Genomic DNA, 27,983 nt, shown 5'->3' on the forward strand with positions numbered 1-27,983 from the left:
ACAGAGAAGAGGAAGGGAGGAGGAGAGAAGGAGGGTGAAGACCAAATGGCACTGTCATGTGAAGTTTGGAGGCTTCCTTTCAACTCTCCCTTATAATTAGCTGGTGCAGCTGCAGGGGCAGAGCTCTGGGTGAGTTGCGACTTGCTGGGCTCCAGCCCTCAGGACTGGCTTTGGACTGGCTCCGTGTTTGGGGGGAAGCGCCGGTCAATGGCTCCTCCTTCCCCCTCTGTCTTCTTGCTCTAATTCCCTGCCTGGGAAGCGCTTGTGAAAGGTTGACAAGTTTTTGGTGTCCTTAGCCAAGAAGGCCTTTTCCCCAGGACTGACCTGGGGGTGCTGGGGAGGGGTTGGTTTTAGCAGATTTCTCTCCAGCAATGATTTAGCAGATTTCTCTCCAGCAATGATTTAGCAGAGTTCTCTCCAGAGGAGCAATGGAGAAGGCTCTGAAGGAAAGGGAGGGACAGGGTCCTGCAGGGGCTAGAGAGTCTGGTTGGATCCTATCAAGGCAGGGAGCCTCTTGGGATTCCACAGATGCCCATGTGGGCATCTGCTACCTCTTAGCCTCCCCGAGTCCATGGTTAGCTAGGGGGCAATTTCTGGCACTCTGGGACCCTCAGACTGTGTCAGCATGCCCTGGTGGGAAAATCAGGCTTCTGTGTGGTTTGGATTGAGGTGTCCCCAAAAAGCTCACTTGTGAGCCAATGTAAGAAGGTTCAGAGGAAACATGATTGTATTGTGAGAGTCCTAACCCAATCAGTGATTAATCCCCTGACAGGGCTTAACTGAGTGGTAACTGAGGTGGTGGGGTGTGGCTGGAGGAGGTGGGAATTGGGGTGTGGCTTTGGGCATATATTTGTATCTATTGAGTGGAGTCTCTCTCTCTCTCTCTCTCCTTCTGATCATCATGTGAGCCTCTTCCCTCTGCTGCTTCATGATGTCCTGCCTCACCTTGAGCCCCGAGAAGTGGCGCCTGCTGTCTATGGATTGAGACCTCTGAAACTGTGAGCCCTCCAATAAACTTTTCCTCATCCACAATTGTTCTGGTCGGGTCCTTTAGTTACAGCAGCAAAAAAAAAAAAAAAAAAAAAAGACTAAAACCTTTCCAAAGTTGAATGACTAGATATGAATCTTGATTCTTACCATCTGCAGCAAGCTACTTCATTTCTCAGGGTCTCAGTTTACTTACCAGGAAATGGGTATAATAGTACTAGTCCCTTCTTAAGGGCACAGCTCAGCCCAGCCCCAAACACAGGCACTTAGATAGAAGCTTCTGTTTCTTTGCTATCCTGGGAGATTATGTGGGTTTTATTTGTGGACAGGACACATCTGCCTTCTTGCCCCACTCAGCTGGGTTGCAAGTAGGGTCAATGAGAGCCTCTGTCAGGGAGAAGTCAGTGTGGCTCCTGAAGATGGAGGCACTGCCTTTGCATCAGACCAGAGGGGGACCCTGGCAAGGCTGCCTGAAGGTGGCTGTGCACAGAACAGAGGATCCTGTAGGTATTCTGGCCGGCACTGCTCATGGCTCAGTATTTATTTTTTTTCTATTAGCCATGTCTGGTATGGAGCAAGAATTTAGCACCTTCGCCATCTCTCCGAGCAGGGCCAACCAGGTGAGCAACAAAAGTTGAGGGAGCAGAACGACCCTCCAGTGTCATTCAATTTCTGTGTGGTGTGAGGAGCTTTTCCCTGCAGGTGAGCCTGGCCAACATACCCCTCTTTTACGGAATCTACAAGTGCCAGGCTCGCCGCATGAAATCTCTCTCAACTTCATGACATCTCTGTAAGTAAGGGGGATCATTCTGGTTTCATGAAGGATCAGCAGATACTTGGTAAATTTAAACTACAAGATCAGACAGATTGTAAGTGCATCCATTAGATTTGGAATAAAGAACTGCATAATTCCAAAGCCTGGGTTCTCTATACTAATAAGAGTAACTGCTACTAATGGAGCCATTAGTATGTGGATTATTTTATTGAAATCCTTTTTTTGTTCTTTCTTTTTCTTTTTTTTTTTTTTTTTTGTACTGAAGATTTAACCCAGGGGCACTTTTACCACAGAGTTACAGCCCTAGATCAGACCCCCCCCCTCCTTTATTTCTTGTCTTTTTTTCTTTTCTTTTTTGAGACAGTTTCTCAGGGCCTTGCTGAGGCTGGCCTTGAATTTGTGATCCTCCTGTCTCAGCTCCTGGAGCTGCTGAGATTACAGGTGTGCACCACCACACCCAGCTATTTTACTGAAATCTTAACACCAACCAAGAACAGTTGCTCTCTCTCTCTCTTTCCTTCCTTCCTCCCCTTCTCCCTTCCTTCCTTTCTTTTTCTCTATCTTTTGTTGTACTGGAGATGGACTCCAAGGCTCATGCATGCCAGGCAAGGGTTCTACTACTGAGCTACATATCCTCAGCCATAGCTGCTGTCTTACACATGGTGACTTTGGGGTGTGGAAAAGGAACGACCAGACTTTGATTGTCGTCTTTAGACCCAGATAGTACTCTCAGGTTTGCCGTGGGGTTGAAGTCTGTCTTGCTGCAGAAATAATTCTTTGCTTACCTATTAGAGTACCCATAATCTTAGGACTCTCCAGCCTGGCCTCGATGCCCTGTAGGAATGGCCTGTGTCCTGCACTTGACCATAAACTCACAAGGAGCTGACAATGTCTTATTATCAAGCGTCTACACTGTCTCATAGACATTAAGTACTTCATAAATGCTTCTAAATGAACTTGCTTACCATAATAACAGCTACCATGTGCTAATTGCTTACTGTTCTGTTGTATGGAATATCCTGTATGCGTCCACCTATGTGATCCCCAAATGTCTCATTTGACAGAGGAACTGAGGCCAGTGGAGGTAAAACAGATTTTCTCAGTGTCACAAAGCAGCAAGTGGGACAGAGGAACACAAGCTGTCTTTCCCCCTCCTCTTCACCCCCTGAAGGTTTTTAGAGGTGGCATTTCCTGGAGCCTTTCCGTGTCCTTTTTCAGAGGGGAGAAAACAGTTTGCAGATTGCTCCCCTTGGAGCAGGGCCGCTGAGGGCATGAGGAATAGCTACCTCTTGTCAATGTCAAGTCCATGGCCTGGCCAGTCAGCTGCAAAATCACTGTCTTGCCCTTTGCTTTCTACCTCATTTGCATTTGGGTCCCAAACCCATTCCTTCCCTCACCTCCAGCACCTGGAGAGTTAGGGCTCACCCCGACTTGCAAGAGGGTGGCGGGTTGTCCTTAGAGGTTCAGTAATGTGCACCTTTTCCTCCTGCTCCTCCTTTGTCCTTTCTCTCCCCATCCAGCCTCCTCCTTAAGCCCCAGGTGTCAGTTAGGCACTCTCAAAGGATTGAGTTAGTTTCCTCTTGCTGCCATAACAAATTAGTACAAACAGTGGATTAAAAGAGAACAAGTTTCTTCTTTTATTCTGGAGGCCAGAAGTGATCCCCAAACCAAGGTGTTGACAGGGGTGGTTCTTTCTGGAGGCTCCAAGGGAGAATCTGTTCCTTGCTTCTTTCGGTTTCAAGCTGTTGGCTACCTGGGTTTCTTGGCTCCTGGCTGTGCCACTCAGTCCTCTGCTCTTGCTCTCACATTGCTGTCTCCTGGCTGTGTCTTTACTGCCTGCCTCTTAAAGGACCCCTGTGGTTACATGATTGGGCTCATCTGGATAATATCCCCATCCCAAGTCCTAGGTTTATATCTGTGCAGTCCCTCTTGCCATCAAGGTAACGTGCTCACATATTGCAGGGATGAGGCCCGGATACCTTGGTGCAGGGCATTATTCGGTTGACCACACGAATGTTGAACTGTGCCCCACCTACTCATCCCTTATACCAATAAGCAAAGCCGCCTTTGTTTCACAAGGCTCCATACCTGTGAACTGGACTAAGCACTCTGTACTCACCACTTGGCTGACTTCTTAAAAAACCCTTCTGCCACATTGGCACTATTATTTGGCACCTGTTTTATATAAAAGAAGGTCACACAGGGAGTGGTCAAGGACTTGAATTGGAACCCAGGTCTATTTGGTTCCAAGATCTTTCTATTCAACATCACTCTTCCCTGGCCATGGTAGCCAGTCTCCAAGATGGCCCCCAGTGATGCCTGATCACCCTCTTATCTAGACCTCTCCCGGAGGATCAGAATTGGTCAGAATACCATGAAGTGATGGTGAGTGTCTTCTGAGGTTAGGTCCACAGAATCACTGTAGCATTTGCTTTAGTCTCTCTCGGACACTCACTGTGGGGATTAGGTGCCCATGTCCTCCAGTGTCACAAGTACCATCAAGCAACACTTTGGAGAAATTTATGTGGTGAGGAGCTGAGGCCTCTCACCAACAACCAGCATCAGTTTGCCATCCATGTGAGGAAGCTGCTGTGGAACTGAACCCCCAGCCTTAGTCAGATCCTCAGAGGACCACAGCAGCCTCGGGTGACATCTTGACCGCAACTTTGCAAGAGACCTGGAGTCCAAACTACTCACCTAGGCTCCCTCACCTATTTCTATTCTGCAGAAACTGACATAATAAATGCTCATTTTTGCTTTTAGCCACCAATTCCCGAAATAATTTATTATGTCTCCATAGATAATTAATACAAGGTCCAAGTTCTAGAAATCTGGATAGATATTTTGCTCTGAGCTCTGGCTATGAGAAAGAAGATGCTAGTCAGGCCCTGGTCCTCTGAAACACACATTTCATTCTAGTAGGGTGCCTCCTAGCCCTGAAGTGGAGAACCCAAGGATTTCAGAGCATTCCCTATTCCTGAGCTACTTCTCACAGAGGACATTTATTTTTCTTGTTTCCTTCTCTAAAACCATCAATGGATCCTTCATGCCCATTAGTGACTCTGGGGGCCAAACTGCTTTTTCTGCTCTTCACAACCTCCTCCTCATTCTCCCTATGGTCCCTTCAGTCCGACTCCTCCTTGTTCCTCAGACAGACCTTTTAAGCCTCATCAGAACCAGGTGTTCTGTGCTGCTCCCGTGTCTTCTCGGCCATGAGCAGATCCAGACCAGTGATCTGCTTGGTGCTGGGAACCAGTACTTGCTGCTCCTACATATGCTATCTCCATTTCACAACAGACCATTTTTATAGAAAAGGAAACTAAGGTTACATGACTTGCCCAAAGTCCCAGGGGAAGTAAGTGATGGAATCAGTCCTTGGGCCCTGCTCAACCCTGTGGCTTTGAGTTCAGTGATTTTCCACTACAGCATGTTGCCTCCGACTCAGGTTTCTACAGAATCTTCCAGTTTATGAAGTCCCTCCTGTTTACAATTTTTATTCAGTCTCACAATAACATAGAAAGAGGTGGTCATGGAAGATGCCTCCCAATGGGCTCATTTGAGAACTGAATGAACGAGGGTGCAGGCTGTGCAACTGAGGAGTAGCTCCTCAGAATGGAACTGCAAGTGCAAGGCCGACGGAGTGGGGAGCCTCGTTTGTATCTTTAAGAGACAGCTAGAAGGCCAGGTAGGAACAGAGTGCAGAGAAGCTGCCAGGCACTGGGGCCATCGTAAAATCCTTGGATTATATCCTGGGCACCTGTGGAGCCTTCAGGATGGGAATGACAGGGTCTGACTTTTGTGTTAAAAGGATAAGTTGATCCCCAAACTTGACAGCTACAGGCTTCTCTTAGCCTGAGGCTATGCTGGTCTGGCTTAGGAGAGGAGGGGGCGGGGTAGTCAGAAAGGCTGGTCCTGCCTCAGAGGCAGACTGTGCGAACTGTGCCAGGGCAGGCTGGCGGAACCTGCCCGCTCATGCCTCGTCCTGTCGCTGCACCGCAGCCTCAGCCCAAGACTTCATGGGTGCACGGGAGCATGGAGTTAGCTGACATAGCAACCCCCACCCCAGCACAGAAGCCCACAACCCACTCCAGTGCAGATGCTCACAGCAGCTTTGTCTTGGAGTGAGGGATGCTAACTCAGGGGCTGGATATTTGACATCTGGACCACTCTCAAATGATGTATTTTCTCCTTTTACAAAACCCTTCCTTTTCCCTCCCCTCTTTCTTCTAACTTCTCCAAGCTTTTTCTTTATTAATTATACTGTTTCAGTTCCTTTTCTTTCTTCTCTATTCATTCCCCAGAGATTGCATAGAATCTCCTCAAAATCAGAAACAACAACAACAGCAAAATGAACAAGATGAGATCTTTGGCCCAGAGAAAAGATCACATTTGCCTGGCATCTCAAGACTGTCTGGGAAGCCAGGTAGGGTGATTCAGGAGTCCTGCTTGGACACCTATTGCCTCCCAGTAGGCCCCAGAGAATTGCATGCTGTGAAAAGACCCACACCAGGCCTGCCCAGAGCACTCTGGGAATGCAGAGGAGGGTAGCTGGCAGGGGACAGGAGGGGCTCCCAGGAAAGTCTTCACAGAGGGGGGTTATCTGAAAGAGGTTTTGAAAGGTGAGTAGGATTTTGTCAGGAGATGTGGTGGGAAGGAAGGACCAAAAACGAGATGGCTGGAAAAATCTGTGGCATGTTTGGGTAGAAATTAGCCAATTATCTAAATACCCAAAAGGATGACCTCCAGTGGAAAAATCAGACCCATTTGACCCAATCCTGTAGTTCCTGTTTTGTTTTTAAGTAACTTGCACCTAAGTAAACACAATAAATAAAGATAATTTTTCAGGTACTAAATGAGATTAAATATTTATATTATGTTCAGGTCAAAGGGTAAAGAAAACCGAGGAAGGAAAAGAAGGGAAAGGTAGAGGTCAGGAATAGGGAATTTCCTGTTTAGACAGAAGGGTGTCTGGACACTCGGAGGCATTTGATCCCCGAGAAGAAAAGAGCTTGGGAAGCCTGGCTGAAAGGACCCAAACACTTCACTGGGTTGGAAAGTGATGTCTCAAGGCTCCTGTTCTCCTTTCCTAGAAATGGTTCATCGTTAAGAGTATTAAGGTGTAGAAAGGATTTGAAGGGAAGAAATTCTGATTCATTATAACAATACCTGGTGTTTAGACCACACCTTTCTCCCAAGGAGCTCAGATTCCTGCAGGGATAAGATGTCATTAATTCCTCACAACTTGTCCCCAATCCTGTCTCACCCTGGAGACAAAGAAGTGGCCCTGGACACAGCTTCTGTGACTCGTGGGTGCTCCAGGGAATCTTCTGGGCTGTGAGGCATTGACTTCCAGGACTCTTGTGTTTTTATTTTGCTTTGATTTCAGGTCCACACAAGAACATGAGACACCTGACAGTTCACTTGACAGCAGCGAGGATCTCATTCCAGCCATCTAGGATAAAAGCAGCCTCTACCATTTCTGCATCTCCAGAAAAGAAACACTATGACCTCCTTTGAAAGTTTACCAGAGCCCCAACACAGTGAGTTTTTCTTGACATGTAATGCAAATGTCTTCATTTATAATGGAGCCCAGTTCGTATTGGTCCTGTGTGCACTTAGAACAAAGAACAAGGTTCTTTCCTGCCACTTCTAGGAGATCCTGGAAACTTCCCTTAATTTTTTTTTTTTTTTTTTTTTTTTTTTGGGAGGCTGGAGATTGAACACAGGACCTCATGTGTGCTACGCAAGTCTTCTACCATTGAGCTGCACCCCAACCTTGGTTGGCTTCTGCATCTTGCAAACCAGAAAGCTAGGCTTTTTAAAAGCTGGTGGAGAAGAAATTCTTACATCCCAACTGCCAGAAGAGGAGGAGGTGAATCACAAATCAATAATTCTTCAGCCTGGTGTAGTGGCACACGCTTGTAATACCAGCAGCTTGAAAGGTTAAGATGGGAAGATCTAGAGTTCAATGCCTGCCTCAGCAAAAGCGAGGCCCTAAGCTACTCAGTGAGACTCTGTCTCTAAATAAAATACAAAATAAGGCTGGGGATGGGCTCAGTGGTTGAGTGCCCCTGAGTTCAATCCCCAGTACCAAACAACAACAACAATAAAACAAATCAACAATTCTTTGTTGAGTACTCACTGAGAGCAGAGCCCTGTCCTAGGTGTTGTAGAAATCATATTTAATCAATCTCTTGAAGCTGTTTTTGGGAGAAGGTAAAGCAGACATTTGTAAAAAGTAAAATATCAACTTAGTAATCATGAGCAATATCCTTGATAACCCATGAGCAATGCTGTAAGGGAGAGTATAATAATAAGAGTAACAATAGCTAACTTTCATTAAGCACAGACTATGTGCAAGTCCTGTTATAGTGCTTTATATTCTTTAACCTATTTCATCCTTTCACTTTTCTGTGGTAGATACCATCATCCTGTTCTACTGAGGAGGAAATTTGAATCATGGTGATAAGAAAAACTTGCCTAAGATCACAGAGTTAGTCAGTGGAATAATTCAGGTTGTGAACCCAGACAATTCAGTACAGAATATGAATGATTAAATTCCATCAGGGAATAGATAAGTTTTCTCAGAATAGAACACGGAGCTGATTTGGACTTTTGTAAACAGCTGGAGAATCTGTCTTGGAGCAGATAGAATAGTTTTGTGTACCAAACCCTTTACAACTGGGCCATGTATTTTCTTTAATAGGGAGAAAGATAGAATCTTTTAACTTGTACGTAGACACATGTGAATGGTTCCTGGGCTTCGGAAGACCTTTGCATCACTGTGTGTCCCTGGACAAGTCACTTACCCTGTGAGCTTTGTTTCCATTTGAAAATTATAGGGTCCTCTCCAGCTCCAAACATTACCATTTTTATGCCTCTTGGCCAAGTCGACGCTGTAAGGCATATAAATGGTTCAGCCCACCTCAGGGCTTGAGTGTGTTGCATGCCAAGGAGTCAGAAAGTAGGTGCTGATTTGGTCAAGTTGCTAATGAGGCAGGGGTACCCCTAGGTGCTGGAGTGAGTGGACAGGACGAAGTTCATAGAAAACCTGTGGTGGAGTGCAGAATGTGTGGAGGAGGTGGCTGAGGTCACTCCTTCCTGCCCTGTTGTTGTGACTCTAAATGTCAATTTGTTGCATTGAGAGCTCTCTTACTCATTCTGTGCTTGTATCATGTAGGATGTGTTCAGTTGCAGGTAACAGAAAATTTCTTTGAAATATGCTTAAATCAAGAAAGGGATATTTTAGCTTGTAAGACCTTGAGTCCAACTGAGTGGTAGACTGTAGGCATGGCCCGGACTGCAGCTCACTGTGATCTCTGAGCTCTGCCCTCCTCTGAATGTTGGCTCTGCTCTCGTGATTGGTTTTTCTCATGATTGCAGAATGGCAGCCTACTGTAGCCAGCCCGCCTGTTTCCTTGTTTCCACTTTCCATTAACAAATCAAAGTCCTGCGCAGAATCGTCTATATAATGTTTGAGGCTTAGTAAGAAAGAAAAAAATTGGGGCCCCTTAAGTTAACAATGATTATGAAGACCTTCAAGAAGACAAAACCAGAGAATCAAATCAATGATGGGGATCTAGTCAGTGCAGGGCCTGTGTGGCTGCCAGTCACAGCCATAAAGTTGGCCTTGGTCCTGGGCTTCACTCTCATTAAGCCAACTCGAACCGGCCACTATGACTCCCAGGGGAAAGCATGGCCCAGCTGAATTAAATTTGGGTTATTGTTCACCCATGGACCAATTCTTTTTAAAAAAATTTTTTAATACTTATTTATTAGTTTTCGGCGGACACAACATCTTTGTTTGTATGTGGTGCTGAGGATCGAACCCGGGCCGCACGCACGCCAGGCGAGCGCGATACGGCTTGAGCCACATCCCAGCCCCATGGACCAATTCTTATGGTAAATTGATGGGATTGTCTGATGGGTTTAGACCAACTGGAGGCTGTCTTTGGAGTTGGGGATGGGTCACATTTCCCTCCAGTTTATAAGTGCTACACAATGGAGGAGGAGAAGCAGCCACCTGCCCAACATAGCTGTGTATCAATGCCTCTGTGCACCGTTGCAGAATGGATGGATTGGATGGTATCTCCCCACCAGTAGAGCATTTGCAGGGGATCCCCATCCTAAGGAGCAGTGCTTCAGTTCTACCTCCTTCCCTCTTTTCCAGAATAATCACATTTCCCTCTGTTGAGTGGTGAAGAGCACAGACTTCAGGCAGTGTGGTGTTAGAAAGGAACTTGAACTTGCAGGGAAGATTGGGCTTTGCCCCTCCACTGCTCTCCTGACTGGCTGCATCATTTTGAACCCAGGTCTTTATTTTTCTATCACGGTTTTCTTATCTTGGAAGAAAGACATTGCCTGCCTGACCTATTTCACAGGGCCGAGGTGGCAATTGGATGGGATTGCATATGTGAAAATGGTTTTCAATCTGGTGAGGATTGAAAAGGACTGCTGTTATTTCTTTTAAAACTTGGGGACATGGTGTCTGTGGGCTGTAACAGTTTGAATGCCTGTTTGCCAGTCTCCTTTAGCTTTTAAATGAGAAACAAAGGAATGGGAAGTGAAAGGAAAGATGAATTGGCCAGGGGAATTTGGGAAGGCCATGAAAAGACTGTTGAGCTTTGAAAATCAGGAGAAGGATGATTGGTATTGCAGCTGGAGAGTAGGATTTCTTGTGCAAACAATAGTTTCAAAGGGAAATTATCCTGTTCTTTCCTGACATTCAAAAATCACTTCTCGGTCTCTCTCTTTGGTTCTCTGCCCCCTTGTCTCTCTGTCCCCCATTATCAGCCCCCTCCTCTTCTCCTCTGTCCCGCAGATAATTTCTAAGCTGTTCTTACTACCTCTCCAATAACTTCTCTGGTGTTTTGGCTTCCTGGGCATCCTGGATAGAACTTCTAGTTGCCAGTCCCTGATAATTAAGGATAAGGAGAATGGAACTAAACACGAGTAGGTTCCCAGAGCTTAGCCCTCTCTTTCCTGCCTCCCTCTCACCTATGAGTTCAGCATCCATCATTCTTGACAGTTGCTTGGGTGGGGATGCCTTCTCCAAATTTGCAAACCCCAGGTGCTCCAACAAGAGGGCAACGTGCCTGCAGCGCAGCAACGTGTCTGGATGTTTATCTTGACGTGCACCTGCAACACTGAACACACATCTGTACATAAATTAGACGCCACCCATTAACCCTGAAACTGGTTATCCCAACAGCTCATTCCCTCGAGCCCCTGCCCTTCTGTCACCACCACACCAAAAAAATGAGACGGCGTGACTTCCCACTCCCACATACAAAAGACACACTGATGGATAATTTCTTTGTTCTCCTGAAATGTTGATTTTTGGGGGGTAGATCTATAAAGAATGGTGACAGATGTTATCTGGCTTGTTCTCCTATTTCTAGTCAATGTTCCATTCAAATAACTCCAGGAAGGGGCTCATGAATTTTTTTCTTTAGAAATTGCTGAAGGAGATTCTGTAGCATCCCTGGGCCACCTGTTCCTGTACTTACATTCTGACGGTTTGGGAAAGCTCCATAATTATAAAGGGCACTTGGATATTGGCCACTCAGGGTCCATTTTCTTTTTTTCTAACATCCTATCCTGTGCAGAATTCCCCCTGAGTGTAGTCGTGGTCTCAGTTAAGGTGACCTGTAAAAGCGAGAAGCAGGTCTGTGCCCTGAGTTGCGCCAGCTGTGTTTTCTCTTCCTGGACTTAGTTGAAGTGAGTAAGGGCTTGGAGCGGCTCCTGAGCATGCTGGTTTTCTTCCCTACTCCACAAATATCCTGACATGCTATGGATCTGGCTTTTCTAAACCTGGTGCCCAGTTTTCCCTCTGATCCTGTGAGCCACCTATCTCAGGCCCAAAGTAATCCCTATTCACCAAGAGGATTTTGTTTTTGTTTGTGTGGTTTGGCTGTTTTCTTTTTAAAATTCTTTTTCAAGTTTTCTAGTGTTGATTCTTCTTAAAAGAACCAAAGAATCTTATGGAACTCTATGATGCTTATACTGTCCTGGGCAAGAACACTCCCACTCATGGCTTCTTCAACAAATGGTCCGTACATTGAAATTTTAAAAACTCTGATTTGAACCCCACGATCCTTTCTGAATTTGCAGATCCATCAGTCTGACTGGAGTCGGCTTCTCCACCAGGAGAAGTGCTCTACCACTAAGCTACAACCCCAGCTGGAATCAACTGGATACGTCCCATATCCAAAGCACCTAGAATTCTTCAACAGAAAATTTTTTAGCTGGTAGTAAGTACTAATTGCCTGCTGGGTACTAGAGGATTAATAGCCTTTCCCCAGGGGTCTGTGGGCTGGTGGGTGGTGTGGAGAAGGAAACTCTCCGTCTCAATTAGGTACTAAGCCTTGTGCCTGAGACCCCTGTCCCTGGCCAATGGGCTAGGGGAGGCTTCTTCCAGGAGACGACATCTGGGAAATACCTAATGGTGCATCAGATTAACCAAGTAAATACGGGCTTGGTGGCTAGTCAGCCACCTCTGGCTCTTGTCACTGTTTACTTGTTTATCTGAAACACCCTCTGGTCCTGCTAGCGAGGAGTCGCCCAGGAGAACTGTGAGCTCGCCTTCCTGCTTACTGCCGCATCCTCAGGAAGAGACCGGCACATTGTAGACGTAAGGAAGTTCTGCACAGATGTGTTCCAGGTAAGGGTCACTCTAGCAGATGGTCTGGTTGTCCTGCCTCCGCACCCACTGTGCCCTTTGCATGGGTCCCAGGGGTGCTCAGAACGCGCTGTGCGTTTCAGGTCTTTGCACTCGGGCCTGTAGAACTCTTTCTTCTCGCCTCTGCCTGGCCAGCCTTGCCATCTTTCACAGGAGTCCTGATTGACACCCCGCCCCTTTTAAACATTAAAACATAATATTTGTGCATCTTTGTGGGGAACTGTGTGATAATTTGATATGTGTACACCACGTGTAATGATCAAGTCAGGGTAAGCACTTCTGTCTCTTCAAATGGTAATCATTTTTATGTCAGGAATTTCATACTACTTTTTTTTTTTGTTAGTCTGAAATATATCATAGATCATTGTAACCAATAGTTACCCTACTATACTACAAAATACTAGAACTAACTATTTCTTCTTAAGAGAAGAATTAAGGACTACTGGTCTCTAGTGACCACTGTTCCACTCTGTTCTTCTATGAGATGGACATTTTGTTTCCACAAATGAGTAAGAACACATGGTATTTGTTTTTCTGTGACTTTCTTATTTCACTAACCTAATGACCTTTAGTTGTATCCATGTTGCTGCCATTGACATGATTGTATTCTTTTTCATGGCTGAATAATGTTTCATTATATGTATGTATAACATTTTCCTTATCCATTCATCCATTGATGGAGCTCTCAGTTGATTCCAGCTGGGGTTGTAGCTTAGTGGTAGAGCACTTGCCTAGCACATGGAAAGTACTGGGTTTAACCCTCAGCACCACACTAAAAAAAATAAATAAATAAAATAAAAAAGGTATATATATATAAAAAAGAGAGCACCATATTGTTTTAAAAAAGAATAGTGCTATAATAAGCATGAGAGTACAAATGTCTCCCTAGTATAGTGATTTCATCTTTTGAATATATATCCAGCAGTGGGATTGCTGGGTTTTATGGCAGTTCTATTTTTGGTTGTATGAGGGAATCTCCGTGTGTTTTCCATAATGGCTGTAGTATTTCACATTCCTCAGTGTCCGTCCGGGAGGTCCCCTTTCTCTGCATGTTCAGCAGCATTTGCTATTTTTTGTCTTTTTGATGGTAGTAATTTTAACTGGAGTAAGATGATATCACATTGTGTCTTTGATTTGCATTTCTCTGATGATTATTAATATTGAGCAGTTTTTCATATACTTGGCCATTTCTGTTTCCTTTTGAAGAAGTGTCTATTTAGGTCCCAAGCCCACTTTTAATTTTTGGGTGTGTGTGTTCAGTTTTCTGAATTCCTTCTATAGTCTGGATATTACTCCCTTTTGCCATGAGCTCCTCTTGTCCACACTGTTTGATTTTGATCCCCCCTTCCCAGGCCCTGCCAGGCTGAGTCCCCTCCCCTTCCTCTCCCCAGAGGACTCCCACCAGCCTGCTGTCACCTTGCTTCCTGCCAAGGTTGCCTGACTTAGCAAACACAAACACGCAACGTCCTGTTAAGTTTGGATTTCAGAGAAACAACAATTTTCACAGTCTCCCTTATGTACTGTTCAGGACATAGTTGTCTTACAGACTTATTTCTTGTTTATCTGAAATTCAGATGTAATTGGGAGCCTGTATTTGATCTGAGAACTCTACTTTCTGCACAGTATGTGAGCTCATGATCTTCCTCTTCTCCCCTTTCACATCAACCACGAAACACCTCTCCTATCTCTGCTGAGGGTGTTCTTCACCTCTGTGCCTCAGACCCCCTTTCTGTCCCTGAGGAGGAGGTCAGCCTCTGGGTCACTTCAGCTGTGCTGGGTTCACAGGCTGCCCCTTGCAGGCCCTGTGCCAGGAGCCCTGGGAGGCACAGTTGGGTGCAGGCTGTTGAGAAGAAAAAGACCCTTTCTTTTGGCTTATCACTGGGGATCCGTTTTTTCTATCCGCCTCCCCTTTCCATCATCTGCTTCAAACTCTGGAACTTCAGGAATGGGCAATAGCAATTTTGTTGGGTTGAGACTAGGCAAGGGCAAGTTTAAGGAGACGATGGTGGCTGTGATTCCTGCCAGCATCACTAACACGACTGGGTGCAGTTTAGGTTTACTGAGTGCTTTTTAGGATAATCTCACTAAATCCCCTAAGAACCTCAGGAGGTGGGTATTATTTTGCCCATTATACAGATGAGGAAAATGAGCCTAGTGAGGTTAATGATTGGTCCCGATCACACAACTGTGGGTTACGAGTGAGATGGGACTTGAAGCCAGACAAGCTTCTCATGGCTACAGGCTGCCTGCTGTGACAGGGCTGAGGACCTCCGTGGGGGCATCCTGGGGCCATGGTCATGGTGCTCACACCATGGGTCGCATTTTCCTGGCTGTGATCTTATTTTCATCTGCTTTTTCCTGATATCCTAACCCTTGGACTTTTCCATTCGTCTTCCCTCATTGATGATCTGCCCAGGGTTTTCCTAAGCCCTGTAAAAAAGCTTTCGAAATCTCACTTAGAAAAGACCCTGCCAGGGCTGGGGTTGTGGCTCGGCGGTAGAGTGCTCGCCTAGCACTTGCGAGGCTCTGGGTTCAATCCTCAGCACCACGTAAAAATAAATGAATAAAATAAAGGCATTGTGTTCAACTACACCTAAAAAATAAATATTCAAAAAAAAAAAAAAAAAAAGACCCTGCCAAGTTTTCCCCCAACAGTCACCTGCCGCCCCAAGCCTCTTGCAGACTCAGAGCCGTACGAGGGGGACGTGTCTTCTGAAGCTCTGGTGTAAAGCTCTGAGCACCCTGTCCCCAGCCCTGACAGCTGTTGGGCAAGTGGGGCCCTCCCCCTAGGTGGGCGTGTTCCTGAGTGAGCTGAGGCCTGGCCTTGCTCTGTGTACCTGGACCCTTGGCAGCCTCCCAGCTCTCAAGTGTGAACACACCCACTTTCCCATTTACAGCCTTTGCTCTTTGCCAGGGTGATGGCTACCTGGAGCTCAGGTTTGACTCCCATGAAATCCTGGGTACTTTCTCTCTCCCCACCTGCCACTGTACCAGCGAGAGTGATCCCAGGTTCATAGTGTTTGTCTTGGATTAGATTTCAGTGGGAGATTCTCGGGTCTAATTTTCTCATTTCGCAGAGGAGGAAATGGATGCCTAAGGAAAGTTGGAGATTAATCGCATTCACAGAGTTAGCCAGATTTTGTCTTATTTGAAAATATTGTTGCTTAGAGGAATGAATCAAGAATTCTAAAAGCACCGACGATCGTGGGTTTGGGTTATTCTGATGAGAGATGGTAGTCCCGGTGAGTGTGAGAGAGGGCTGAGCTGAATGTCGTGCACAATAAGTCTTGAATGTCCACTAGGTTCTATGTCCTAGAGTAATCCAGGACATCTGTTCTTCATGGGATGGACAAAGAGGCTTAAACATCTCACTAGGGATCTGTTAGTAGGATGTGATCTTTGGGGAACCTGTCAGACCCCATAGTCCTAGATAGGGTCAGAGGGAGGTTAGAGGTTGACAAGTGGTGACATTGTGGTAGGGTCTGCAGGGGCTGTCTACCTGAAGTCCCGAAGTCCCATCACACCCTGCAATTCTAAAAGCCCATCTAAGCTGGGGCTTCAGCCCAGGCCTAGACGTTTGTTCATATTTGATTCCTGACTAGGGCTGCCTCTTCCCAAACCACAAGGGTTGCTGGAGTCAGCATGGTGGGTCCTCTGCTTCTTCACGCCCCAAAAGCTGTCGTGCTGGGGGAACATCTCCAGGGAGGCAGACACTGTGTCCCTGGAGCCCTGTGTTTTACGGCTTCCTCCTGGGAGACAGTCTTAATTCTTTCCTTCTTTGTAGATAACCTATGGAAATGAAAATCATATTAATCAATTAATTGAAATTTATTGAGAAATGTGCTAGATTAGGAGGGTATTGAGAAAGACAAGGCAGCGACTCAGGTTCTTTAAGTTTCTCATTGCCACCAGCAATTTTTTTTGGGGAGGGGCAATGGGAGGGTGGCACTGGGAATTGAACTCAGGGCATTCCACCACTGAGCCACATCCCCAGCCCTATTGTCTCACGGAGTTGCTTAGTGCCTTTCTAATCTACTTTCTGGTAAGAAATTGGTCTCCTTATGAATTTACTCTTTATTCCAGTGTACAATCCTTTCAAGAGAGGTCTCCTGTACGCTCTGATCAGATGTAACTGCCATTTGGGTAGTTACGATGTCATGAGATCCTTTCATTGTATTTTCATACTATTGTAGTGATTCCTGATCACCGTAGGAAATATGAAACATACAGGAAGTACAAAAAGAAGAAAATGGAAGTCACCCCTATTCTCATTACTCAGAGACAAGTGTGGTTGAGGGTTTGTTCTTATTTCTGACAGGCATATTCTTTAGTTTGCCGAGAGGCAAAGTAGTGTGGAGGCCAAAATCAAAATCTCTGAAGCTCTGTGGCCTTGCACAAGTGATGAAGCTCTTTCTGCCTCAGTGGCTTTATCTGTAAAATTGGGACAAGCATGGTACCTATGCTATGAGACTGTGGTGGAGACTTAGTGACATAGTACATGCCAAGGGCTTAGAGCAGCTCCTGGTATACGGCAAGTGCTCAAGAAGTCACAGTTTTTAGTGTTATTATTTGGTAATACAAGTAAATGGGTGCCGCTGTGGTCCCTGTTCTGTGCCATCTGGGGGACAATCAGTATTCTCCCCAATTTCGATTCCCAAAGCATTGCTGAATAATGAAGATTTTTCTAGACTTCCTTGGGAGATGATAGAGATGTTTGCATTACACCATGCAGCAAATCCTGCCTTGTCCACACTCTTTAAACATCTGTGTGCTTTCTCCAACATTGTAATCCTGGTGGAAATTGTCTCATTCTCTCTTTTCTCTCTTCCCCAGCCACCTGGCACTGAAGTCGTCCCCCCATCTCTTCCAAAGCTCATCACAGAGCTAGCAGCTGCACACAGCTCAGCTAAACCGAAGAGCCCAACCCCGACAAGCACGCCCCTGGGGCCTTCTTTTATTGTGCTTGCATTTCCACACATGTGTGCGCTTATGTGTGGACATTTTTTTTTTTCTTTGCATACCAATGCGCATGGATGGGTCCCCCAGCCGGAATCTTCCTCCTCCCCTGCTGGTGTCTTGCTTTCTTCCCTTAACACTGTACTGTGGGCACTACCATTGCACCACGGCACACCCATACAGCAGAATACTGGGTGCCATTGCAGATATTTTTAGGGATTCTTTTATCGGTGCAGGTTTCTTGTATTTTGTTTTTGTCTTTTAATAGGGAGGAAGCTCAAGGCTGCAGGCACTTCAGGAAAGAGATTAGCCAGGAAAGCTACCCACAATCGGCCTGTGCAGTCCTTCAGGCTGGGCTCCCACATACCATCTCCGCCATTTTTACACTCCTTCTTGAACTCTCTCCAGACCATCAGTTGGAACATGCCTTCCTATCTTTCTGGAAACTTCTCTTCATTATCCTTTGCCTGTCTTTTCTCTTCTACTTGTCCTTAAAGATACAGGGTGCCCCCAGGGTTCTTCTCTTCTGGTCTCCTGTTTCACCTGCCCCCCTGGACCACCTTCTCTGCTCCCAAGACTTCAGTTAGGATCCGCATACCTCAAGCCTGCAGAACTTTTCCTATGTATAGCTGAGATCTTTTCCTCAGATCTAAATACTTCTACACACAGTTGTCAGAGTGTTGAGTGTGACTCCCAGGGCTGAGTTAAGCTCAGCATGTCCTGATGATGGCATCCATCCTTCCTGCTCCCACCTGCTCCCCATTTGGTCTCTATTCTGCTGATACCCACCCCATCCCCCTCCTTCTCAAGTCAGAGAACATCTACACATAGGCTTCCTTTTCCCTCTTGGTCCATGTCCAATCAACGTAAATTTTTCGTAAAATGATACATATTCAATCAAAGCTACTACTTTTTATCGTGAAATTCTATTCATCCCGTATCTTTGATATCAAAAGGCTCTTTTTAAAGAAAATGGAGGGGATAGGAGATGGCAGTTGTTTATGTCTGCGTGTAACATCTGTGAAGGAGACACTGATGATTTCTACCCAAACCCAGGGTCCCTTCCACTTCCATCAGGTTCCCGTTTGTTTGGGTCTCCACCCCGTCCCCCACTGCAGAGGGCCATCCTGGTTGGTCAGCCAGCAGTCCCACGGCTGTGGCCATCAGTTCCTGGAAGGGGTCTGGGACATCAAAAATACTTTTTACTAAGCCCTTCATTGCCTTTTCCACTGTCCTTCCTTCCTGAGGACACCCTGGAGTTTTCCAGAGGCTCCATGTCACGTGGGGTTGTGACAGAGGGAGCACAGAAGCAGAAGGGGGTGTGCAGCCGCCTTCTATTAGACTGGAAATGAAACAGAGATGCCAAAATGAGGAACAAAGTCATGCTTCTCGCTAGATTCTTTAAAAAACAGTTATTTTTCCTAACAAAGTATACTGTGAAATGAGGATATAATTGCTTTTTTTTTTTTTAAAGAAAGAGTGAGAGAGGAGAGAGAGAGAGAGAGTTTTTAATATTTTTATTTTTTAGTTATCGGTGGACACAACATCTTTGTTTGTATGTGGTGCTGAGGATCGAACCCGGGCCACACGCATGCCAGGCGAGCGCGTTACCGCTTGAGCCACATCCCCAGCCCGATATAATTGCTTTAAAATGAATTGATAAATAGTAGAAGAATTCCCAAGTGTTGATTTCTAATACCTATCGATAGATGTGACCCACCTGCACGAAAGCTCTCCATACTTTTACACAGTTGTTAGAATTTTTAAAGGGTCCCAAGTCAGAAAAGTTTGAAAACCCCTGGTCTAACCTGGTGACATATAGCCCAGTAGATTAGATGATGGAAGGATTTTAACTTCTGCTTCTGGGGCAGAAATTTCTCTGCTTTCTCTGTTTGGAATGTGAAAGCTTCTCATCTCTGTTGCCACTAATTGTCTCTTCCAGTCATGAGAGACAATATGGATAGAAGGCTGGAGAGAGGGAAAGATCAAGATAGAGAGGGAGTGCCTCAAGATACCTTGAGGTATCATCTGTCTGCTGATGTGCCACTGCCTAAGGCCATCTACCTTTGTTGTTCTGGTGACAGGAGAAGATGGCTCTCCTGATAGTTTCAGCCCCTTTGATTTGGGTTCTCCACCACTGTCCTCAGGAGCTCCCCTAACTGACATAGTATTTGGAAAATGAGGAGTTGACATGCTCGTATTGGCCCCCAAATTTGGAGGACTGTTTGCTTTTGTGTAATCTATAAGCCACAGATGATCCACGGAGGTTTCTTCTAGCCTGAGGAGCCACCAAGGAGGAAGAAGAAACTTGGAGAGGAGGTAGGGGTCATGCCACTCAGAGGCTTCAGCACCTAGAGATGTATTGTGCAGACAGAAACACAACAGAAAATATGGACATCGTGGACTGGTAGGCCTGGGGTGTCCACACCCCTTTTCTTCTGTGTTCTCGGGCTCCCTTCCTCTACCTCTCTAACTCTCTTTGCAAACCAAGCTCTGAAAATATGTTTCTGTAGATGGACTTATGGAAAATTTTCCCCACTATGTGGCAAGTGGTAGATTCAACTTCAGAGCCCTGGGGATGAGGACAGCCTCCTGTACCCAAGACCACATCACCAAATTGAGAAGGAAGAGGGGATGGCACAGGGAAGGAGTCACCTGTGGTCCTTGGTGGCTATTCCCAGAATCTTTTCCTTTTGAGGGAAATGTGTTAGTCTCTGTTTTGCTGTTATTCAGGACTTTCAAAGGATCTTGCAGGTAAATTTGGGTACTGTGGGTGTGTGAGAGAGAACATGGTAGAGAATCACTTTACGTGTCTTTTGAAAATGTATTCTTGCCTGTTTAAATAGTGTTCTTCCCCGTTCATCACCAGTTTGGTGTCAACAGCTGTCACTGATGCTTTTCTTAACAGGACATTCTGTGTCCATGGCAGGCATTAAGGTGAGAAAGGAAATAGGAAAGGAGCTGAGGGACTTAAAAGAACAAATTGAACTTTTCTTTAATAAATTGCAAGTAGGACAGTCAAGGTCGCGCTTGCTAGAAAGAGACCAGGGTTGGTTGGAGGCTCCTTGTGCTCTCTCTCTCTTTTTTTTTTTTTTTTTTTAAAACAAAAACTGCTATGAAGACACAAAGCACACTCGACTTAGGATAAGCCCCGGGGAGAATTTATGTCCAAGTTAGGATAATCAAAAAAGAATTTAATTTGCTCAGTGCTGGAATAAAACCAAGGCTGTATTCAGCAATGTTTGAAACCCGCTAAAGGTTCACCAATGAGATGGCCAGTTGTATTTATGTTTGCATCTGTTTATTTACATTTTACATTGTACTCTAAGCTATGTGCTTTTTTAATTTAAGAAAAGCGTCCTAACTAATTATTTCTGTCATAGTTTAAAAATTTCAACCAGCAGAGGAATGGAAAAAGCATTTTCTAATCTTCATTATTTACTCCTTCCCTCTCAGGGATCTTTAAGCTGAAGAGTATCTGTTAGTGAATTAGAATAAAACCACAGGGTAATTACTTTCTGGGCTTCCAACGCAACACGAGTTGTTTCCATTGTGAGAATGCTGGGAAGTTGCCACAAATTTAAACCAATTAGGGTAATAAGGGAAGAAAGAGAAGATTAAGTTTATTTCCATCTGATTTAGCTTATTAATTTCTGAAGGCAGAAGGATTTCCCTGCCGTTGACCTTCTGGTTTTAACCCATGAGTCCCTTCTGTTCTCAAGATGGGCTTGGGGTGGGCTGCAGCCCTGTCTGTCTCCTGGCCCTTTGGGGTCCACTCCAAAGCCCCTGCCCTTAGGAAGCAGGGCTTTGAGGAATCAGAGTCTGTGAACAAGTTAGTCTCAGGCCTCCTCCATTGGCCAGGCTTGTTCTTCAAGGAAGCATTCAGCAGGAACAAACCAGAGCTCTTGGCCTCCCAGGACTCATGTCCTAAGGGGGCAAAAGAGACCATAAACACAAGTAAACCCATCAGTAAAATAATTGATCAGTGCTGCAGAGACCAAGGAATGGGGACACAGGGCAGGAGGTCACTTCCCAGCAGAGAGGACAGCAAGGGCAAAGACCTGGGGCAGCGACACACACTTGGGATGTGTTCGAGAGAAGTCTGGCAGGATTAGGGTGAGGAGGGGAAGAGTGCGGTGCTGCCCACGTCTGCTCTCCTTCACTCCCTCCATGGCCTGTGCAGCCAAGAGCTTCCCACTTTCTTTTTTACTTTTCTTTTTCTTTCATTTTCTTTTCTTTTTGAGAAAAGAGAGAGTTTTATTGTTCACAGCAGGGGATCAGCCTGAGAATAGGACTGACCCTATCCTCTGGCAGTTAGAAGAGATTTCACAGTTTTTTATTTTTATTTTTTTTTAATTCATTGGTTCTTTTCAGTTCTATATGACAGCAGAATCCATCTTGACATAAATTTTAAAAGCATGGACTATATCTTGTTCTAATTCAGTCCCCAGTCCCTCTCCTTCCCCTCCCCCTGCTCCCTTCTCTCTGATGATCTCTCTTTTATTTACCCATAGTTATTTTAATTAATTTCTTGTGGATGTACATGATGGCGAGACCCACCGCGGTGTATGGATATATGTACGTAGGAAAGTTATGTTAGAATCATTCCATTGTCTTTCCTTTTCCTATGCCCCCTCCCTTCCCTTCATCCCCTTTTGTCTAATCCACTGAACTACTCTTCTTCTTCTTCTTCTTTTTTTTTTAATCCTCCTCCCTTATTGTGGGTTAGTTACCACGTATCAAAGAATAAAACATTCAATCTTTGGTTCTTTGGGGATTGGCTTATTTCATTTAGCATGGTAGTCTCCAGATCCCTCCATTTACTGGCAAAAGTCATAAAGTCATTCTTCTTTATGGCTGAGTAATACTCCAATGTGTATATATACCACATTTTCTTTATTCATTCATCGGTTGAAGGGCACCTAAACTGGCTCTGTGGCTTAGCTATTGGGCATCAAGCTGCTATAAACATTGATGTGGCTGTGTCGCTGTAGTATGCTGATTTTGAACCCTTAGGATATGTACAGAAGAATGGAATAACTGGGCCAAGTGGTGGTTCCATTCCTAGATTTTTGAGGCATCATAATACTGCTTTCCAGAGTGGTTGAACCAATTTTTAGTTTTCTCACTTTTTCTCTGCCTGGTTTACTATGAAGAAAAATGCCAAGGAGGGATTTGTTAAATTCTCATGGCTGGTTCTGCTGCTGGTTCTAGCCAAAGAATAACTAAATAAATATCACCGTCTCCAGCACCTAGGGAATACGGCTTTCTTATTTTCTTCTTAGATTTAGGGCTTGGCTCACCCATAGTTACATGGCTGGAGTGGTCAGTTCTTCTGCGGGGTTTTCCCACTTCTAGTCACACTTCAGCTAGTGTTGGCTGAAAGGTGTTTGTGAGGTGGTATAGATGCATCATGGGCCCATTGGGAGGAGGGAGGAAGGAAGATTCTAGGCTGAGATTCCAGGAGTGGGCTGCTATGGGAGCTGCTGCTTCTGCCGGCCTCAGAAAGCTGCAGCCCCTACCACCTGCCCCAGGTCCACCTGCTTTTGCTACAGGTAAATGGACCTTCCATATAGGTCCTCTCGTTCCTCATAACTTGATTTCAACTCAGAGTCTTGAATGAGTGTACCAGGTGAAATAGATCCCAGATCACATCCCAAACCTCCACTGAGTGGACATGTGAGCAATGCAGTTTCTGGGGTTGGGACCGCTGCAGTGGAGGACGCTCTGTCATGGCGGGTGTGGATGCCGAGCATGGCAGTCTGGTCTGCTTCATCTGCGTTCTGAACCCTGGGGCTCATTCTGGTGATTCCAGCAGTTTTCTCTCCTGTGCTTGAAGACCGGGGCAGCTGGAAAATCATAAGCAATTTTTCCTTTTCAGATTCTATGTTCAGGGGTGTGTGCTCCCAGGCAAGATTTGATCTAGGTTGGGCCGGTTTAACCTGACAGAAGTCTGGAGGAACACAGAGGAAAAGCTAATCAAAAGAGATGATATTCAGGCTCTAAGCCCCAAGAGTGGGAAGTCATGGTTGGTTTTGCTCATTTTTAATAGTGGCAGTATGAACACAGGAGCTTGATAGAGTGAAGGCACTCAATAAATATTTGTTAAGCAAACAAATGAATGAATAAAAGAAGAATAGGGAGAGAAGCCCTTTGGCATTAAACCCTAGGCAAATTCATAGGAGCTTGTGTTTGTTTAGCAAATGCTAATAATGCTTGTTATCTGCCAGGCACTTCAAATATTCTCAGAGCTTCACAAAAATTAACTCATTTAATGCTCATAATTGCTCTATGAGATGCTACTATTATTAATCCCATTTTAAAACCCAAGTAAGAGAAGTCATGTGATTTGCCAAGACGTGGTGGAGTTAGGAGTCCACTGGACTGGGTTGCCTCCAGTATCTTTGTTGCTCTGGGACTTACCATTATTGATCTGACCCATGTGGAGCACCCTGAGTTTGCTCAATGTTCATTGAAAAGCACTTGTCCTTATTCCTTCTTTAGATTGTCTCCCAGTCTCTTCCAGTGTCCACTAGGCTTTGCCTGCCCAAGTATCTTTCCCTCAGTTTCCCTCCTGTCCCAGATGGGCAGGTGTCCTGCTGAGCCAGCAAGAGGCTTGGCCCCTGAATGAATTCCAGGGCAGGGATGTGGCTGGGAGAGACATCTGCAGCCCTCTTTGGACCTTTGACTGCCCTGATTGCTGCAGCTTCCCACAGCTTTCTCTCTCTCTCTCTCTCTCTCTCTCTCTCTCTCTCTCTCTCTCTGTGTGTGTGTGTGTGTGTGTTTCTTTCTGGAAATGCTGGGGAGACCATGACAGCAATACAAAGCATCATGTCCCCCACTGTCTACTGGGACCTGTGACCGACCTTCTCCGTGGCTGGCTTCTTTGAAGGTAATAGGTGTCTTGGAAAGCCAGAGATGGAGTTCTGTCAAAACCCTCTGGCCCAGGAGAGCATGGTATTTACAAGTGCTCTGGAGAGCAGCTCTTTTTACAGATTCAGCCTGGATTATTTGCAAAAACAAAACAAAACAACAAACAAACAAACAAAAACCCAGAGACTCTGCTGGCATCCTCATAGATAGCACAGGGCTACCGAGGAAGGCGTCCTCTTTCCCACACAAACAGTAGGGGCAGGGAGGAGTGGTGTGTTCTTTCTTCAGCGTTCATTCCATCTATCCCCCTGCCTCCAAGTAGTGCAACTGTTCCTCAGCTTAGATACTCGTTTTGAGTTCCCTTTCTTCTGGGAAGGCACCTGGCAATTAGGAAGTCCTGACATCTAATGCATCCTGTTCCAGGACTGCAGAAGTCTAGCCCAATGGCTTTTGGTGTAGGGGAAAAGCCAGCCACATGTGGATTTGCTGCCCTTGACAAAGGATTTCCCACACTATGAGGGGGTTGAGGTTCCCTTTGTGCAAGTTTGGAAGTGCCCTTGTGACCTTGTCTCAGGCCCAGAGAATTCTGTAGCCCTGGACTTGCCTCTCTTTTTTGAGTCACAAAACTTCCCTGCTCCATCTCTGTGAGTATATTTTTTCTTTGAATTTTTTTTTTCTCCCTTCAGTGTTTACATGAACTGGTTGAACCCATCATGTGGTGAGTCCATGTTTATATTTGCAGAATCATTGCCCAGGGAAGTTCTGTTTGCATCAAGGTCACCCCATCTCCTGGGCTTGGCTGCAGCCCATGCTGGGGTTTCAGTAGCAGTAGCTGAGCACACCCCAGGGCCATGCTCCTCTTCTCATTTCTCTCTCTGCCCCAGGTTCAAGGTCCCTAGTCCCACTGTGCCTCCTAGACTAGAAGGAAGAGGCTAACTCTCTTGAGAGTTAGCCTCCCTTCCCATCCTTATCCCAATCTAGTTTTCCCAGGTGTCTCCTTTCTTAGGATCTTGCTGTTGTGCATGGTCTTAGAGCCGGACTTGGTTTGATGGAGTAAATGGTAGAATTTAGAGATTCACTGTTGTTCACCTCCCTTTTACTGGGATGATGATGTAGGAAGGTTGAAACCATGAACTAGGTTCGTGGATAATTAGAATCATGCCTTTGCTAGTTACTAGCTGTGTGGCCTTGGACAATACCTCTAAGGCTCCGTTTCATCATCTTAAATGAGTATAATAATACTATCCCTTAAGATTGTTAGGGGATTAACTTAGGGGATGGGCAAAACATGTTTTGATGATGATGATGGTGGTGGTGATAATAATAACTATTATGGACATAAGGATTAGAAACTTTCCTCCATTCATTTTCCTCCTCGGTTAGAGAGGTGTTTATCAACACCCCCGCCCCCCCCCCCCCCATTTACCACTCCCTTTAGGAGTCTTCCTATACACTGATTTCTTTATCATTTCCTCCTTTCTTCCATAGACGTCTGTTCACATACTGTGATGCTTTAGAGATCATGAGTTATTGTAATAGTTAAGATCCAACAGCAATATTGTCCCTGTTAAAAATGCATGTGTTAGAGAGAGGTTCTTCTCTCTGGAGAATTGTGCAGGTTATTGTTGGTCGTTGATGGAATGGCAAGTCAACCCCAGTGTAGCCCTTTTGTGGGGCTGGCTGTCCACAAGAGAGGAAAATCAAATGCTTGTACAATAATGGGACTCACTGACCAAAAGGGTAGGGCAAGAATCTTTACCCCGTGTGTACCCTTCTTTCTCCCACCTGTTTAGGCCTTAGAACACTGTTGGGAGAACCCGGGGACCTATAGTCACCCATCATCTGGCACCCTTGCTTTCCCTGGTATCTTTAAGTCTGAGTGGCAACCAACATACTGGTGCTGACCGTAGGCTGCGTGAATAGCTCTACCTGAGACAGTTAAATAGGACTGACTTAGGAAGCCGAGACCTTTTTGTATGGAAAAGAGAGAGGGTTCCTGAAGGAGAGAGGCATTCAGGACAGGGACACTTGAGGAGCAGCTGCTCGAGGACATGTGAGTGACCTGAGTGTAGGTGGGCTGACTTAGGGACAAGGCAATGCTGCCTTTAGGCTGTGGGTCACACCCCCACAATGCCAGGAGAGCCATTGTATGACTGTCACATCCACAGAGCAGCCCCCAGGAGTTGTGCAACATGGTCACCCTGCACACTACCTCTTCCTTGTGAAAATCTGAGCCTTAGATGCTTCCCTTGGGAGCTGAGAGAGTCTGCCTTCAGAGTCCAGCCTAGATAATCATTTCATTTTCGTTTTCTCTAATTCACATATAACTATAGCTTGGTGTTTTAGTCTTCTGATGGCCAAGCAAAGGAGAGGAGGTGTTGTCTCATCCCAACTCCTGCCAAGTTCCAGGAGAGAAGGGGTAATGGCCTTTTGGAAGGAATACGGTTCCAGACACTTGGGAGGACCAGGAAGTGGCTCCAGGTGAAGGCTGTGGCAGAGCATCCCAAAGGACGTATGAGAGAAATAACGCTGGATCCAGCCCTGGGAACACCTCCCTGTGCCAGGCTTTCCTGGGAAGGGAGCTCTCCTGGGAAGGGAGGTGGCGCCTGCGGGTACCTCCTGAGTGACAGTTTTCAAGTGCTTTGATTTACATTCTCGGCCCACAGCGTAGACGATGATGAGGGTGCTTATCACTTAGCTTCTGTATATTTTCTTTTCCAGGTTGGGATGGCAATATTCTGGTCCCTTCGGGTCCCTTCTGGCTCTGTCCTGTGGAACCTGAGAGAATTTTCGGTCAGCTCCACCTCAGTGTGGATGTGCCCATGAGATTCTTTCCTGAAGAAAGCGTTTCTCATGGGCTGGGGATGTGGCTCAAGCCGTAGCGCGCTCTCCTGGCATGCGTGCGGCCCAGGTTCGATCCTCAGCACCACATACAAACAAAGATGTTGTGTCCGCCGAGAACTAAAAAAAATAAATATTAAAAATTAAAAAAAAAAAAAGAAAGCGTTACTCATGAAGAACTTGGTGTCCCGGAGAGAACAAGGTCGTGAGAAGGAAGACAGGAGTACAGAGCATGGGTGTTGGCATTTCCTGGCTCTGCCTACACCTCTACTTTTAGCTTTTCCTCCAATAGAACCAGAAATGTCCAAATTTTCCCAGTCAGAATGTTTTGAGGTCTTTGCTCTTTGTTTCCTAACCGTTTGCCTTCCCCCTTAAGCTCTCCCTAGAGTCCTCTGTGGTCACTGTCCCCTCTATGTATGCTTCCCTACCTACTGTGTGACATTTGGCTACCCTCAGCATCCAGGGTTCCTGGATGGGAATAATCCTCACTCAAAGTGAGATGTGTCGGGGAGAGGGCATCGTCCCAGGGAGGCTGTCGGGGTGGCACATGGTGTGAATACCAGCCTGGATAATACAAAAACTCAACATCTGGATTCAGAAGATGGTGGCTGTAGGCCCGGCTCTGGCCCTGACTGGACACATTACTTTGGGCAGCCCATTTAGGTTGCCTGAACCTAGATATCTTTATTTGTGAAGGGAGGAATGTTCAAGATGGTATTTGAGGTCCTTTATTTCAAATGTAATATATATATATATATATATATATATATATATATATATATATATAATATGTTTTCTGTTGCTCTAATAAAATCCTGAGACTGAGAACTTTATAAAGAAAAGAGATTTCTTTATCCCTAGATTATCATT

At 45.7% G+C, this 27,983-nt stretch overlaps 1 long non-coding RNA gene across 2 annotated transcripts; it reads left to right on the plus strand.

Moving 5' to 3' along the window:
- On the plus strand, window positions 1–27,831 carry LOC124089726 (uncharacterized). Of its 2 annotated transcripts, XR_009226298.1 has the most exons (8): window positions 1–129; window positions 909–998; window positions 6,064–6,185; window positions 7,149–7,302; window positions 7,471–7,634; window positions 11,876–12,015; window positions 12,315–12,425; window positions 26,994–27,831. It is a non-coding gene; the product is annotated as an uncharacterized LOC124089726 (long non-coding RNA). The 2 variants fall into 2 exon arrangements; XR_006850843.2 differs by lacking the exons at window positions 1–129; window positions 909–998 and adding an exon at window positions 5,277–5,447.
- The last annotated feature ends 152 nt before the right edge of the window (window positions 27,832–27,983 follow it).

This window comes from Marmota monax, unplaced genomic scaffold, assembly GCF_021218885.2.
Source record: "Marmota monax isolate L192 unplaced genomic scaffold, Marmota_monax_Labrador192_F-V1.1 WCK01_AAM20220418_F8-fsc00041, whole genome shotgun sequence".
Taxonomy (NCBI): Eukaryota; Metazoa; Chordata; class Mammalia; order Rodentia; family Sciuridae; genus Marmota; species Marmota monax.